Raw genomic sequence first — 13520 nt, forward strand, 5'->3', positions numbered from 1 at the left:
ACTCCAAATTTTTTATGAAACAATGTCGCAAAGTTCCTCTATCGATTAAAAAAGAAATGACGCAAATCGGTTCAGAAATCTCGGAGATTTCGGTGTACATAGGTAGAAAAACACAACTCCCTTTTTAAAAATCGGTTAAAAAAGTAGCCTATTTTACGCCCTGGTCAATCCTCTACTTGCCTGTGAAAGTCCCGTCAAAATCGGTTCAGCCGTTCCAAAGATTAGCCTTTTCAAACAGACAGACAGACAGACAGACAGACAGACAGACAAAAATTTTAAAAACGTGTGATTCAGTTATGGTATCGTTCAAATAACCATATGAGCTTAATATGAGGTAGTTATTTCGAAATTACAGACAGACACTCCAATTTTATTTATTAGTATAGATGATCAGTAGTAGAGGGAATTAGAGTTAGGGAACTCTCGGTTTGATCCTGAAGTGTCAGGTGGTGTCAGTAGTGAATTATAAAAGAAAATTTCTAGCTGTTTAGACGCGACGAGGGTATTTTAAAATTAAAAAGCATCATTTTTAGGCCTCCGTGCCTCAAAAGGAAAAACGGAAACCTTGTAGGGTCACTTTATTGTCTGTCTGTCTGTCTGGTTGCCGGTCCGTCTGTCGTATCTGTCAAGAAAACCTATAGGTACTTCCCGTTGACCTAGAATCATAAAGTTTGGCAAGTAGGTAGGTCTTATAGCACAAGTAAAGGAAAAAATCCGAAAACTGAGAATTTGTGGTTATATCACAAAAAAAAATGTGTTCACGAAAAATTTAATTCACTAAATTTAAGGGACTTCCTTTAATAATTTATTTTAGTTATTATATTATATTTTTTAAGGTTTTTTTTTAGTTTTAGGTTCATTATTTTAATTATTATTATTTAGTTATTTAGTTTAGTTGTTTAGTTTATTATTTATTTGATCACTATATAAGGTAATAAATAACAATAATTTACTAAATCACATATAGATGGCGCAGTCTGTTATTAACTTGCAGTGATCTAGATAAAAGTGTTAGGTGTACCTTGTATGATGTGGTAGGGAAACCTTCGTTTGCTACATCCAAACATACATGCAAACTTTCGCTTTTATAATATTTAGTAGGATTTAAAACGGGACAGATTTATGTCGGCGATATAACGCTTTTTCATATTAACAGTGTCGTAAGCCTGGGCAAAATCAAAGTGCGCCCTATAGATTTCAGCCTAAGGTTCGGAAATACCACACTTTTTGCTGACAAAAGTTTGAGTCCTCTTAACGGACTTGCGATTTTTCCTGCGAATGCGAATCGCCCCTTGAGCACGTTCACGTCTTCGGGGCATAGAGTTACCATTGCCTTAACGTTAAGTAATGTCCCAGCGCTGGGATTTCATTATTAAGGTTCCGTACTTCAAAAGGAAAAATGGAACCCTTACAGGATCACTTTGTTGTCTGTCTGTCTGTCTGTCTGTCTATCCGTCCGCTTGTCTGTCGTGTCTGTCAAGAAACCTAGAGGGTACTTCCCAGGTCTTAAAGCACAAGTACAGGAATAAATCTAAAAACCGCGAATTTGTGGTTACATCATTAAAAAAAAAAAAAAACGTGTTTCAATTTTCATAGTAAGCTAACTATACCAAGTGGGGTATCATATGAAAGGTCTTTACCTGTGCATTCTAAAACAGATTTTTATTTGTTTTTATGCATAATAGTTTTAGATTTATCGTGCAAAATGTTGGAAAAAATACCCAAACCCTTAGTGTGCGAGTCTGACTCGCACTTGGCCGGTTTTTTGTTTCTTTTAAGCATAATAGTTCTTGATTTATCGTCCAAAATGTCGAATAAAAACCTTCATACAATTTCCACAAACCAAGTGGTACGCTTTGCCACTCAATTTCTGTGAAAACTAGTGCAACGTTTCAATCAGTGACGTATTTTCAGCAATTCAGTCATGACTCAGCCCTGGTTTTCCCGCTACCCTATAAAACAAGTCGACGTCCTAATATTTAGTTCATCCGATTTCGAACTTTAACAACCTGGGATATAGTTGATATTTCAATGCGAGCGTGATCGAAGGTTAATAATTTTTGCGATGGAATTTGAACTTTAGGATAGTTAAAATAGAGTTGTTTTTGCTTTGTCGGGAAGGTCTATAAGGCTTTTGCGGAGAGCTACGCAGTATTAGTCAGATATTGGCTTGTTTTTCGATGTTAGTGCAATGCAATGTGCCGGTTCTTGACTCTGGTTAAGTTCCTGAGATATATTCTGGAGTTGAGTAAGTTTTCTTAATTCGTATGTTTTCAAGTCATTGTTCGTCTATTTACTAACGTTTTTAGGGTTCCGTAGGTACCCGAAGGTGGCTAACTTGAGTACAAGGCCCTCATGTCCGTCCGGCTGTCTGTCAGCGGGCTTTTTGAGAATATAAAAATAGAGGCACAGGCAATTTTCACACCATTTCACCCCCTTCGGAATTTAATGAGGTGTAAACGGATGGAAAATCCTTTCCCACGCGTTTCCAAATTTGAAGGTTGGTAGGTAGTAAACGTCTTAACCACTAGGCCATCAGCGCTTTCGAAAGGTCAGGGGTTCGATTCCGGGGTCTATGGTGTTTTAGGCAATTACCTAAATATCACTTGCTTTATCTATGAAAACATCGTGAGGAAACCTGCATGCCTGAGCGCTGCTATCCATAGTGTTTGCATGCCACTTGTCAATGTTGTAGACCAGATAGGTTCCCAGACTTTTTTCTCATAGACCACTTTCAAAAAGCTGGTTCCGGTGGACCCCTGTGGACATTTCTGCCATATTCTCAAAACTCGACAAAAATGGGAAGATTAGACCTAGCTATGGAAATTTGCGTTGCGGCTGAGTTCCAACCACGAATTAATAGTTTTCGAAAATAAAGTGAGACACATTGCACTGAATATGGAATATGCAAATTTTTACGAGTAACAGTCGCTGAGCTTCTTAGTATATTAATTATCTGCCTATGTCAATGATAGGTTCGAAGTCAAGCCAACATTTTAGTTCTTCACTATCGAAAGCAGATAAATTTTCTTGGTTTCCCAAAATTGTTAACCCCTATTTTTTTGTCACGCCAACGTAGATCCCCGTTGAGTCTCGCGTGGACCCCTGGCGGTCCACGTGGACCACTTTGGGAACTAACTGTAGACTATTTGATAGGAGACCCGTGGTCTCTAGTGAGCTGGCAATGGTTTAATCATAATGATGATGAAGACCGATTACAGTGAAGAATAAAACTAATACGTCTCTGTTTGCATCGGTCGCCGCCATGCTGTATCGCCTAAATGGCTTCCTAATGGATAATCAATACGTTCCGGTGCTAGCTTGCCGTAATCATTCATTATTCATTGCCTGACCTGAACCTCATGGTGTCTGTGATACCATTACAGCTACAGAATACACCAAGCCCTTACGTCTTTTAACTAGGGTTCCGTTCTTCAAAAGGAAAAACGGAACCCTTATAGGATCACTTTCTTGTCTGTCTGTCCGTCTGTCGTGATTGTCAAGAAAACCTATAGGGTGCTCCCCGTTGATTTAGAGTCATGAAATTTGGAACTTTAAAAAGGAATCCTTATAGGATCACTTTGTTGTGTGTCAGTCTGTCCATCTGTTCATCTGTCGTGTCTGTCAAGAAAACCTATAGGGTAATTCCTGTTGATCTAAAATTACCAGATTTACAAAAGATCCTGAGAACATAGAATCGTTGTACTAGGTAGGTACCTACTTACCTGTTTATTTTAATTTTATGATGTGCAATTAGTTAATTGATTCTAACGAAGTAATAAAACTGGTTCTTTATTGACTTTGTGTGATCCTCGCGTGCTGATTTGGGCCGAATGTGCAGTGTATTGAACCATGACCACACTTTTACACAATAACTACCTCATTTGACTACATTAGGTCAAATTGTAGCCGGTTTTTACACGACTATCCAAAATCGAAGTGTAATTTTAAAGTTGCAAAGTTTCAGGGTTCTACTGGTTAAGACGTGGGCCATCTATTAGGGAGATCGGGGCTTCGAATCCTTTAACTTTTCGGAGCTTTTCAAGCAATCAAATATGCTTTAAGGTGAAGAAAACATCTGCATGCCTCGAATTTCTTCATAATGTTTCTGAAGGTGTATGTCTGTCAATCCGCACTTGGCGTTATTGTCTATGATCTAAACCTATCTTATTCTGAGAGGAGACCCGTGCTCAGTAGTGAGCCAGCTATGAGTTGATCATGATGATGATGTATTATATTTAAAACCAAATTGCAGACAGAATAAAGTATTGTTCGCATACGTTAGCCAGACGGTGACAACATTTAACAATAAAAACTTTTTCCGTTCGTTAACGAGTAGGGCCGTTATTCGTTATAACGCGTCTAGGGCAATAACGATTTTGGGCGAAACGAACGCGCCGTAACGAACGTGACATTCTGTAACGATGCAATAACACAATAACAAACCCATGGAAATAATAATTTCCATGGGCTTAGGTGCATCAATGGATGGGACAGGTGAAAATAATAAAATTTTACTTCGTTTATGAAAATCGTTTGAATGTTATTGAATTACGTACCTACACGTACCCGCACCGACGATTTCCCTGGCGTAGTGGTGAGCGCTTTGGTGTTAAAAGTGGATGGTTTCTGGTTAGATTTTCAGACGGACACTTTGGGTATTGATAATTTCTAAATTGTCTCTGGCCTGGTCTGGTGGGAGGCTTCCACCGTGGTTAGTTACCACCCATTACCACCCTACCGGTAAAGCCGTGCCACCAAGCGATCTAGCGTTCTGGTACGATGCTGTGTAGAAACCTTATTTACCACCTATTCCGTGGTAGAAACCAACGGGATATGGGTTTAATGAATCTGCTATACCTCTTTCAAGTTAGCCCGCTTCCATTTATAAACCCCGACCCAAAAAGAGGGGTGTTATAAGTTGGACGTGTATATCTGTGTATCGGTGTATCTGTCTGTGGGATCGTAGCTCCTAAACTAATGAACCAATTTTAATTTAGTTTTTTGTTTGTTTGAAAGGTGGCTTGATCGAGAGTGTCTTTAGTAATTATAATCCAAGAAAATCGGTTCAGCCGTTTGAAAGTTATCAGCTCTTTTCTAGTTAACTGTAACCTTCACTTGTCGGGGATGTTATAAATTTTTAATTTACACTTGTCTCTATATAGTAATTTCATAAGTCAAAGTAAGTAGCTATATCTATGCTTGGTTACATATAAGTCGAGTAAAATGCACAAAATATCTTCATGAAATTCAGGCGTCACGCCAGTTAATTTAAATCTGATATCCGTCGAACTGCGTGTAGGTCATTGCATACGCTATAAACGTCTGCGATAAAATCAAAATAGTTTATAGTCTGTAGCGGGCATTGATATTATATTAAACTCAAGATATCTTTTAGATTTATCGTGCAAAGCAAAAAAATTGTCAAACGATAAAATAGCAAAAGAAAACTTTTACATACCTATACGAGTGAGCGAAATAAATTATTGATACTAGTACCAGATCACTCCACTCAGCACAGTTCACGTCAGAGACTAACAAAACGTCGAGCCTTCGACATCACTGCCAGGCGTCAAATCTTAGTACATTTGACGCCTACAAGGATTCACTATTTTTCTATGATTTCACGTCCCCATAGCCTAATATTGAGTGTTCCTCACTCTTGTTTATTGAGGAAAAAGAGAAGAAAGTTCATTGAGAGAAAGAGAAAACGTTGAGTTAATTGCTTTGGATTGGGCTTAAATATATCATTACTAGTTGATGCCCGCGACTTCACCCGCGTGGATTTAGGTTTTTTGATATCCCGTGCGATTCAAGGAATGAATCGACAAACAATTTGTCCTATCAACTTAGCTGTGTTTTAATAATAATCTGTGTGTCTTTGTCAAGGTTATATCAATGGTAGTATGTAATAGAAGCGCCAAATACAGGCTGTCAAAAGGCCAGTGAACCGTATTCCACTTGTTAGCGGGCGTAGGAATGAAAATAATTATAAAGTTTTCTCGTTCAAATGTTACCACAGCTTGTACTGTGGTGTTTAATTATGCGTTAATTAATTTCGAAGCTTAATGAACTAAACTATACAAAATGAATACAGTGAAAAATGCGACTGTAGGAAGGAATTAACTGTCTTTATTAAAAAAGTCTTTTCGGAACCTTAAAAGCTTTTTAGGGTTCCGTACCCGAAGAATGCCAACGATAATCTTTTACTCAGCCGTCCTTACTGTCGTCCGTCCGTCTATGTGTCGTCAGCGAGATTGTATCTTTTGAATTCTATATATACCGCGGACGAAGTCGCGGTTATTAGCTAGTAATAAATAAATAAATAAAATGTGTACAAAAATTAATTAAGTACATAAATTAATTAAACAGGGACTATATTTTTATATAACAAGGTCAGTTGTTTTTGCGAAAGTAAAAGTCGACACAATATACAATCACTGTGGGAATGAACATGATCTGATTGTGACTTAAAAAAAAGCAGTCAAGTGCGAGTTGGACGCGCTCAAAAAGGGTTCCGTACAAGAAATAACACTTTTTAACCTTCATGGTGGCCTTTTTGAATTTTTATTAGGTACCTGTTTATTGTTATAACGGCAATTTATAGAAATACACATTTTGTGAAAATTCGAACTCTACCCATTACGGTTCATGAGATACAGCCCGCTGACAGACAGACGAGCGCTGACGGACGGACAGTAAGTAATAGGGCCCCGTTGTCAACCATCTGGTACGGAACCCTAAAAATTATGCTAAAGGCAGACAAATGAATAAAAACATAAGTTGTATTGATTTTTATTCTTACTCAGCAGATTTGCATATTAGATTACGAACATGTTACATACTTAGCACAGAATCATCTGAAAAAAAAAACAGGGATAAGTATAATATTATATCCATAGTGTAGAGCGGCTATTGAAAACATTTCTAATTACTTTTGTGCGAAGACTTTACTATTCTAGCACTCTGATAACGATGGTCATTTGAGCGAAAGACCAAAATTTTTATTTTTAACCCCCGACCCAAAAAGAGGGGTGTTACAAGTTTGACGTGTGTATCTGAGTATCTGTCTGTGGCATCGTAGCTCCTAAACTAATGAACCGATTTTAATTTAGTTTTTTTTTGTTTGAAAGGAGGCTTGATCGAGAGTGTTCCTAGCTATAATCCAAGAAAATCGGTTCAGCCGTTTGAAAGTTATCAGCTCTTTTCTAGTTACTGTAATGTAACGGGGGTATTATAAGTTTTTTATTTACTTACACTTGTACAATTTTGATTATGTGGTTTGTAAGTACCTATAAGTTAGGGACAGTGATATGTCGAAGCGCTTAAAAATAAAATGATTTTTGTCCAAATCACAGTTACAAAGAAATCGATTTCGTTCCAACAATAATGGCCAGCAGTGAGACGGGTGTAAAAGAACCAAAAAGTGTTATATGTAGGTATAATCAGCTGTGGAACGCTGTATAGCGTGGTCTGTTACTAGGGTTGGCAATTAAATTATTGCTGTCTGTGAGTTTTGTAGCGTTGTACAAAAACTTGTTTATTATTTCTAAAAAGAACAAAACATACTGTTTGAAACATGCTCAAAAACATGGTTAAAACTGCGTAAACCTATTTATTAAATATGTGTCTTAATTATGTTTAAAACACTTGTTTTAAATATTTGTCTAAATCTATGCCAACCCTGGATTTATTAATGTATGTAATATTATGTATGTACGTGCTACGTATGTATGTATCTGGACAAAGGAAGTGGTTTATAAAAATCGGTCTAGTGGGAGTCAGGCTCGCACACGAAGAGTTCCGTACAATCGTAGAAGATATGAAGAAATAACACTTTTTATTTTATTTTTTTATATAATTTTCGTGGCGGCCATTTTGAAATTTTTATTACTTGTTGTTATAGTGGCAATGGGAAAGCATATTATGTGAAAATTTCAATTCTCTTCCGCTCACAGCCAGACGGACGGACGGATGGACGAACGAACGGATAGCGGAGGCTTAGCAATAATCCTGTTGGCACTCTTCGGGTACGGAATCTTAATAAAATTAAAACGTATAAATGTCCTAAATATTTGTCTGTTGGACGTTTCGGCCGTGGCTAGTTAGCACCCTACTGACAAAGCCGTACCGCCAAGCGATTCGCGTTTAATAGCGTTCCGGTACTAAGCCGTGTAGAAACCAAAGAGGTTTAATAAAAACTGCCATCTGCAGGTTAGTCCGCTTCCATCTTAACCACTTACCATCAGGTGAGATTGCAGTCAAGGGATAACTTGTATCTGAATACTGCAAATTCCAATACTATTCATGCAGCATTCTATTTTAAAGTAAGTGTGGTAGCCCTAGCAGCGAGGGAGGGTGCGCAGTCCCTCCTTCATGCCCTCTTTCAGCCAGTCTGCTGACGGCCGCGCGTGTATGCACTACCGTTCGAACGAGGCATAATATTTTAGTGAATTAAAATTTTAAAAGTGTGCCCTATAATTATACCTAAGTGACGTTTATTTTTTTTAATTGGACACTTTTCAAGTGGATTACCTTATAGTGTTTTTTTTTTCTGTGCGGATTTAAAACACCTACGGCGTACGAAGGTTTTTTTATTGCAATGCTATTGTTAATCAGTTTTAATTTTCGTGTTTAAATGTTTATTGTGTCAGTTCTAGCGTGATTGGATATTATTTGTGTCTAGGTCAACATTTAAAAGGTTTTAGAAGAGGCTACCTATTCATTAACTTTGTTACAAATTATATTATTTAAGAGCGGTGCTTTATGAAATGGAATTGGTACTTTTAGAATATTTTTTTTTCGATTAATTAGGTACCTTACACATCAAAATATTTCAGGTAGATAGTTGCTTTTTAAGGTTCCGTAGCCGAAGCCCTATTGCTAAGCCTCCGCTGTCCGTTTGTCTGTCCGTCAATTTTATTGTCAGCGGGTAGAGAATAGGTAGAGAGTTGAAATTTCCACAGAATGTGTATTTCTATTGCAGCTATAACAACAAATAATAAAAATTTCAAAACGGTCGGCACGAAAATTTAAAAGAATTAAAGTATTGTTTCTTGTATAATGGCACGGAACTCTTCGTGTTCGAGTCCAACTCGCACTTAGCTGATTTTTTTTATTTGGTTGCCTAATCGATAGGTAGGTAGATTTGTAAATGAAGAATCGATAATATGTTACGATGTTACGATTACCTACTTGTGTTAATTTGTTGCAATATTGTTTTAAACATCCTTCGTTATTAATGTCTGCAACGAATTCTTGCTTTATGCAAATTTATGCTAATAATAAATTACTATTCGACATTAATATTCAAATATCTATCTAACTACTTACTTTACTAACAATATAATTGATAGAGGTGTGTGGAAGGAAAAAAGAGGATAGGAAGACCAAAAAAAAGGTGGACGGATTGCGTGAAAGAGGATAATGTGTGTAAAAGGAGTGGAAAATGTGTTGACGTATGACAAAAGTGAGTGAAAGAATAAAACCCGACTGCGATCGTCTTAATAAACGCTGAAATATAAGAGTAAAAATTTTGAAGACCTCCACTTCTTTGATGTACATCCGTTAGGTCAATTCTTTTCGTATAAAATATAGCCTATGTTACCCGGACCTTTACAACGAATCAATTGACACCTCATTCATCAAAATCGGCCCAGTAGTTACAATACAAATACAAAATACAAAAATATTTATTTCGGTATAAAACAAGTTTACATATTATAACATAGAAATTGGGACCGTCCCAGTAAGTGACTAGTATTATATTAGTAGGTGTAGTACATGTGGCGGGCGGCAAGTTTAGGCGCTACGGTGGAACACAGAATCTGGATACAAACATACATACCCACATACATACATAACATAGACTGCTAAAATCATAACCCTTCCTATTTGGCTTTGCCGCAGTCGGGTAAAAAAAAACATACGTCGAATTGATAACCTCCTTTTTTGAAGTCGGTTAAAATCACATAATTTTATTAGACCTATTCATTGACTCATCAAAATTATGAAACACCACAAGTACTTTCATTCTGCAAATCTTTTTGATAGGAAATTCGCCCTAATTTCAATTTAGATTTCTATGTTTTTGTTTGGGGTTATGTAACAAAATTGAAGCCATGCTGTACCTTATTAATAAAATCAGAATTTTCAATTCATCACGCAACCATTTCAAGTTTCCACCCCATTAGTGACCCAAAATTCGGTCAAGTGCGAACCGAACTCGCACACGAAGGGTTCCGTACCATCGTACAAGATATAACACTGCGTAATTTTTATTTATTTTTAACGCCCGACCCAAAAAGAGGGGTGTTATAAGTTTGACGTGTGTATCTGTGTATCTGTCTGTGGCATTGTAGCTCCTAAACTAATGAACCGATTTTAATTTAGTTTTTTTTTTTGTTTGAACGGTGGCTTGATCGAGAGTGTTCTTAGCTATAATCCAAGAAAATCGGTTCAGCCGTTTGAAAATTATTAGCTCTTTTCTAGTTACTGTAACCTTCACTTGTGGGGGGTGTTATAAATTTTTAATTTACACTTGTTATTTGTTGTTATAGCGGTAATAGAAATACACACTCTATGAATTTCAACTCTCTATCTAAGTATTACGGTTCATGAGTTACAGCCCGCTGACAGACGGATGGACAGACGTACGGACGGACGGACAGCGGAGGCTTAGTAATAGAAACCCGTTGGAACCCTCTGGGTACGGTTTACGGAACCCTAAAAAGGCATCAAAAAACGCAAATGATGGATTACTTTATATAGCAGGGTGTAAAATAATAGGGTGCAATATAGCAGGGTGTGTAATAGGGTGCAAACGGGGTGTTCGTGTTATCCAGACCCGAACCCGCGACCCGTGAACGTAGCGTGCGTTATGTTTGAACTGCACTAATTAATTAGTCGATTAGATTGTTTGGGGCGTACAGGTAACCCCCTTTTTGAGCACCAAATGACTGTACTATTAACAATTTTCAAAAATTCCACAAGAGTTAAACAAGGGTGGGCCAGCTAGTAACATAATACAAAACATGCCTATTTGCCTCGTAACATACAGATCAGCGATGGTATATGGTTGGCGGCTCAAAGCAAAATCTGGGGCATACGAGAATGCCTACATTTAACTAAACGTAGCGTAATATGGAACGTACTGGGGTCATTGACTCCCATAATAGCCATAGAATTTATGGTATACATATCGGTACAGTATTGAGCTATTAAACAGATCGTATACTCCATTTTAGCTCAATACTGTATCTACGTAAAAGATTTTGAAAGACTGACTTTTACTCGTGACTAAAGTCTTCATCATCATCATCATTCTAACACGTCGCCAGCTCACTACTGAGCACGGGTCTGCTCTCAGAATGGCCATAATCCAACACGCTGGTCAAGTGCGGATTCATACACCTTTTGGAGAACATTGAAAAACTCTCAGGCATGCTGGTTTCCTTACGATACCTATGATGTTTTCCTTAAAAAGTATTGTTTACAAGTGTAAATTAAAAATTTATAACACCCACGACAAGTGAAGGTTACATACAGTAACTAAAAAAAGAGCTGATAACTTTCAAACGACTGAACCGATTTTCTTGAATTATAGCTAAGAACACTCTCGATCAAGCCACCTTTCAAACAAAAAAAACTAAATTAAAATCGGTTCATTAGTTTAGGAGCTACAATGCCACGGACAGATACACACGTCAAACTTATAACACCCCTCTTTTTGGGTCGGGGGTTAAAAATGGCTGACACTATCCGGCTAGACAGGTCTAAGGTCAACTTACTACTTAAATTAATTTATTCACAAAAAAGACAACATTGAATACATTGATATTTTAAAAGTGGATGTGACCTTAACTTCTGGTTACAATAATTCTTAGAAAGTCGTATTTCTACATCTTTTTATGTTGAAACACCTGGTACTTAATAGTATTTAGGTGTTAATTTATAAACGACTAGCGACCCGCCCCGGCTTCGCACGGGTGGACATTTATTTTTTCTATTTTCCGGGATAAAATATAGCCTATACGGATTCGGAAGAATCCCTCTAAGTAATGGTAAAAGAAATTTTGAAATCGGTCCAGTAGTTTTGAGCCTATTCAATACAAACATACAAAAATACAAAGGTTTCCTCTTTATAATATTAGTATAGATAGACATAAATGTTAATAAAGTCAGACTCACACACGAAGGGTTACGTATCATCGCCATCGTTCACCACCTTTGATTTGTTTATATTTTCATGGTGGCCATATTGAAGATGTTGTTGTCATAGAATAGAAATACACATTCTCCAAAAATTTCAAACATATACTTGGTCCATGACATATAGCTTGCTGACAGACAGACGGACGGATGGACGGACTGCGGCGGCTTAGTAAGAGGGTCCTGTTGGCACCCTTCGTGGACGGAACCCTAAAAAGCAGCTCTGGCCCAACAAAGCATACAATAGGTATTACTGGCATAATACCTACAAAAACGAATCTATCTAGGCTTAGCTTTGTAGGTCACTTCAGGCTGGGTTTTGCTCTCGATCCCTGGATTAAGCCTTTTAAATGTCTAAAACTAAACGTTCATTTCAAAGTGCAATCCTCTATCTCACATTTTGACTTCGTTTTCTCTCTTCTCAGACCTGTGCGCGTTTGGAACCCTCGTAGCTTTAGTTTTAAGTTTACGTAATTATCATTTTACAAATCTAACAATTCTGACCATCGAAAGGAGTACAATCCAGCGGGTTCCTGCGAATCGTATGACGTCGTAATAAACTAGTTTTTTTTTTAAATTTATAGACTAGTGCTTGGCTGCAACCAGACCTGCTACCAAGTGATGATGCAGCCTAAGATGGAGCGCGCTTGCCTAGAAGATGCCTATTCACTCTTGTTTTGAAGGTACCCATATTAAAAGTGGAGGAGAAAATTCCATTCTTCGTACGCGTCTGAGTCCGAGTTTGTTGTCATCACGGTCAACCCACCGCCAGTTCACTACAGAGAATAGGTCTCCTCTCAGAATGTGAAGGGGTCTGACCATAGTCTACCTCGCTGGTCAATTGCGGATTGGCAGACTTCACACACCTTTGAGAACATTATATGTAGAACTCGAAGGTGTGCAGGTTTCCTCACAAAGTTTTCCTTCACCGTTAAAGGAAGTGAAATTAATTACAGTATAGTTATTATAAATTCGGAAAAAAGTGGCTGTGACATACGGACGGACAGATAGATAGACAGAAATGACGATGATGAATGTCATAAGGGTTCAGTTTTTTGCCATTTGGCTACGGAACCCTAAAAACGCACATAACTCCGAAGAGTTAGAGATGCTTGCCCGGGATCGAACCCCCGACCTTCGATTATTAGACGGAACCACTACGCTATCACAGCTTCAGGAGGTATTGTGCAATGACTGAGAAAACATTCGTAACATTTCAGTTTACAAACAATAAGTACCTAGGTAATATTAAACTACCTAGGTAATTATAGTGCCTGATCGACCATGTCGCCGGTCGATATAACCTACTA

The 13520-nt window shown here is 37.7% G+C and overlaps 1 protein-coding gene across 7 annotated transcripts in view; it reads left to right on the plus strand.

The window, feature by feature from the left end:
- Positions 1-13520, plus strand: part of LOC123876298 (protein Fe65 homolog) — a 78736-nt gene that overhangs the window by 19954 nt on the left and 45262 nt on the right. Inside the window, exon 1 of one of the 7 annotated variants that reach the window (XR_006798312.1) lies at positions 8407-8588. The exons of 5 other annotated variants lie outside the window; for them this stretch is intronic. The gene's annotated coding sequence lies outside the window, so the exon portion shown is untranslated. Of the gene's footprint in view, positions 1-8406; positions 8589-8619; positions 8702-13520 lie in introns of those variants that run through there. One more of the 7 variants, XR_006798313.1, reaches the window with a different exon arrangement.

Source organism: Maniola jurtina, chromosome 21 (genome assembly GCF_905333055.1).
Source record: "Maniola jurtina chromosome 21, ilManJurt1.1, whole genome shotgun sequence".
Taxonomy (NCBI): Eukaryota; Metazoa; Arthropoda; class Insecta; order Lepidoptera; family Nymphalidae; genus Maniola; species Maniola jurtina.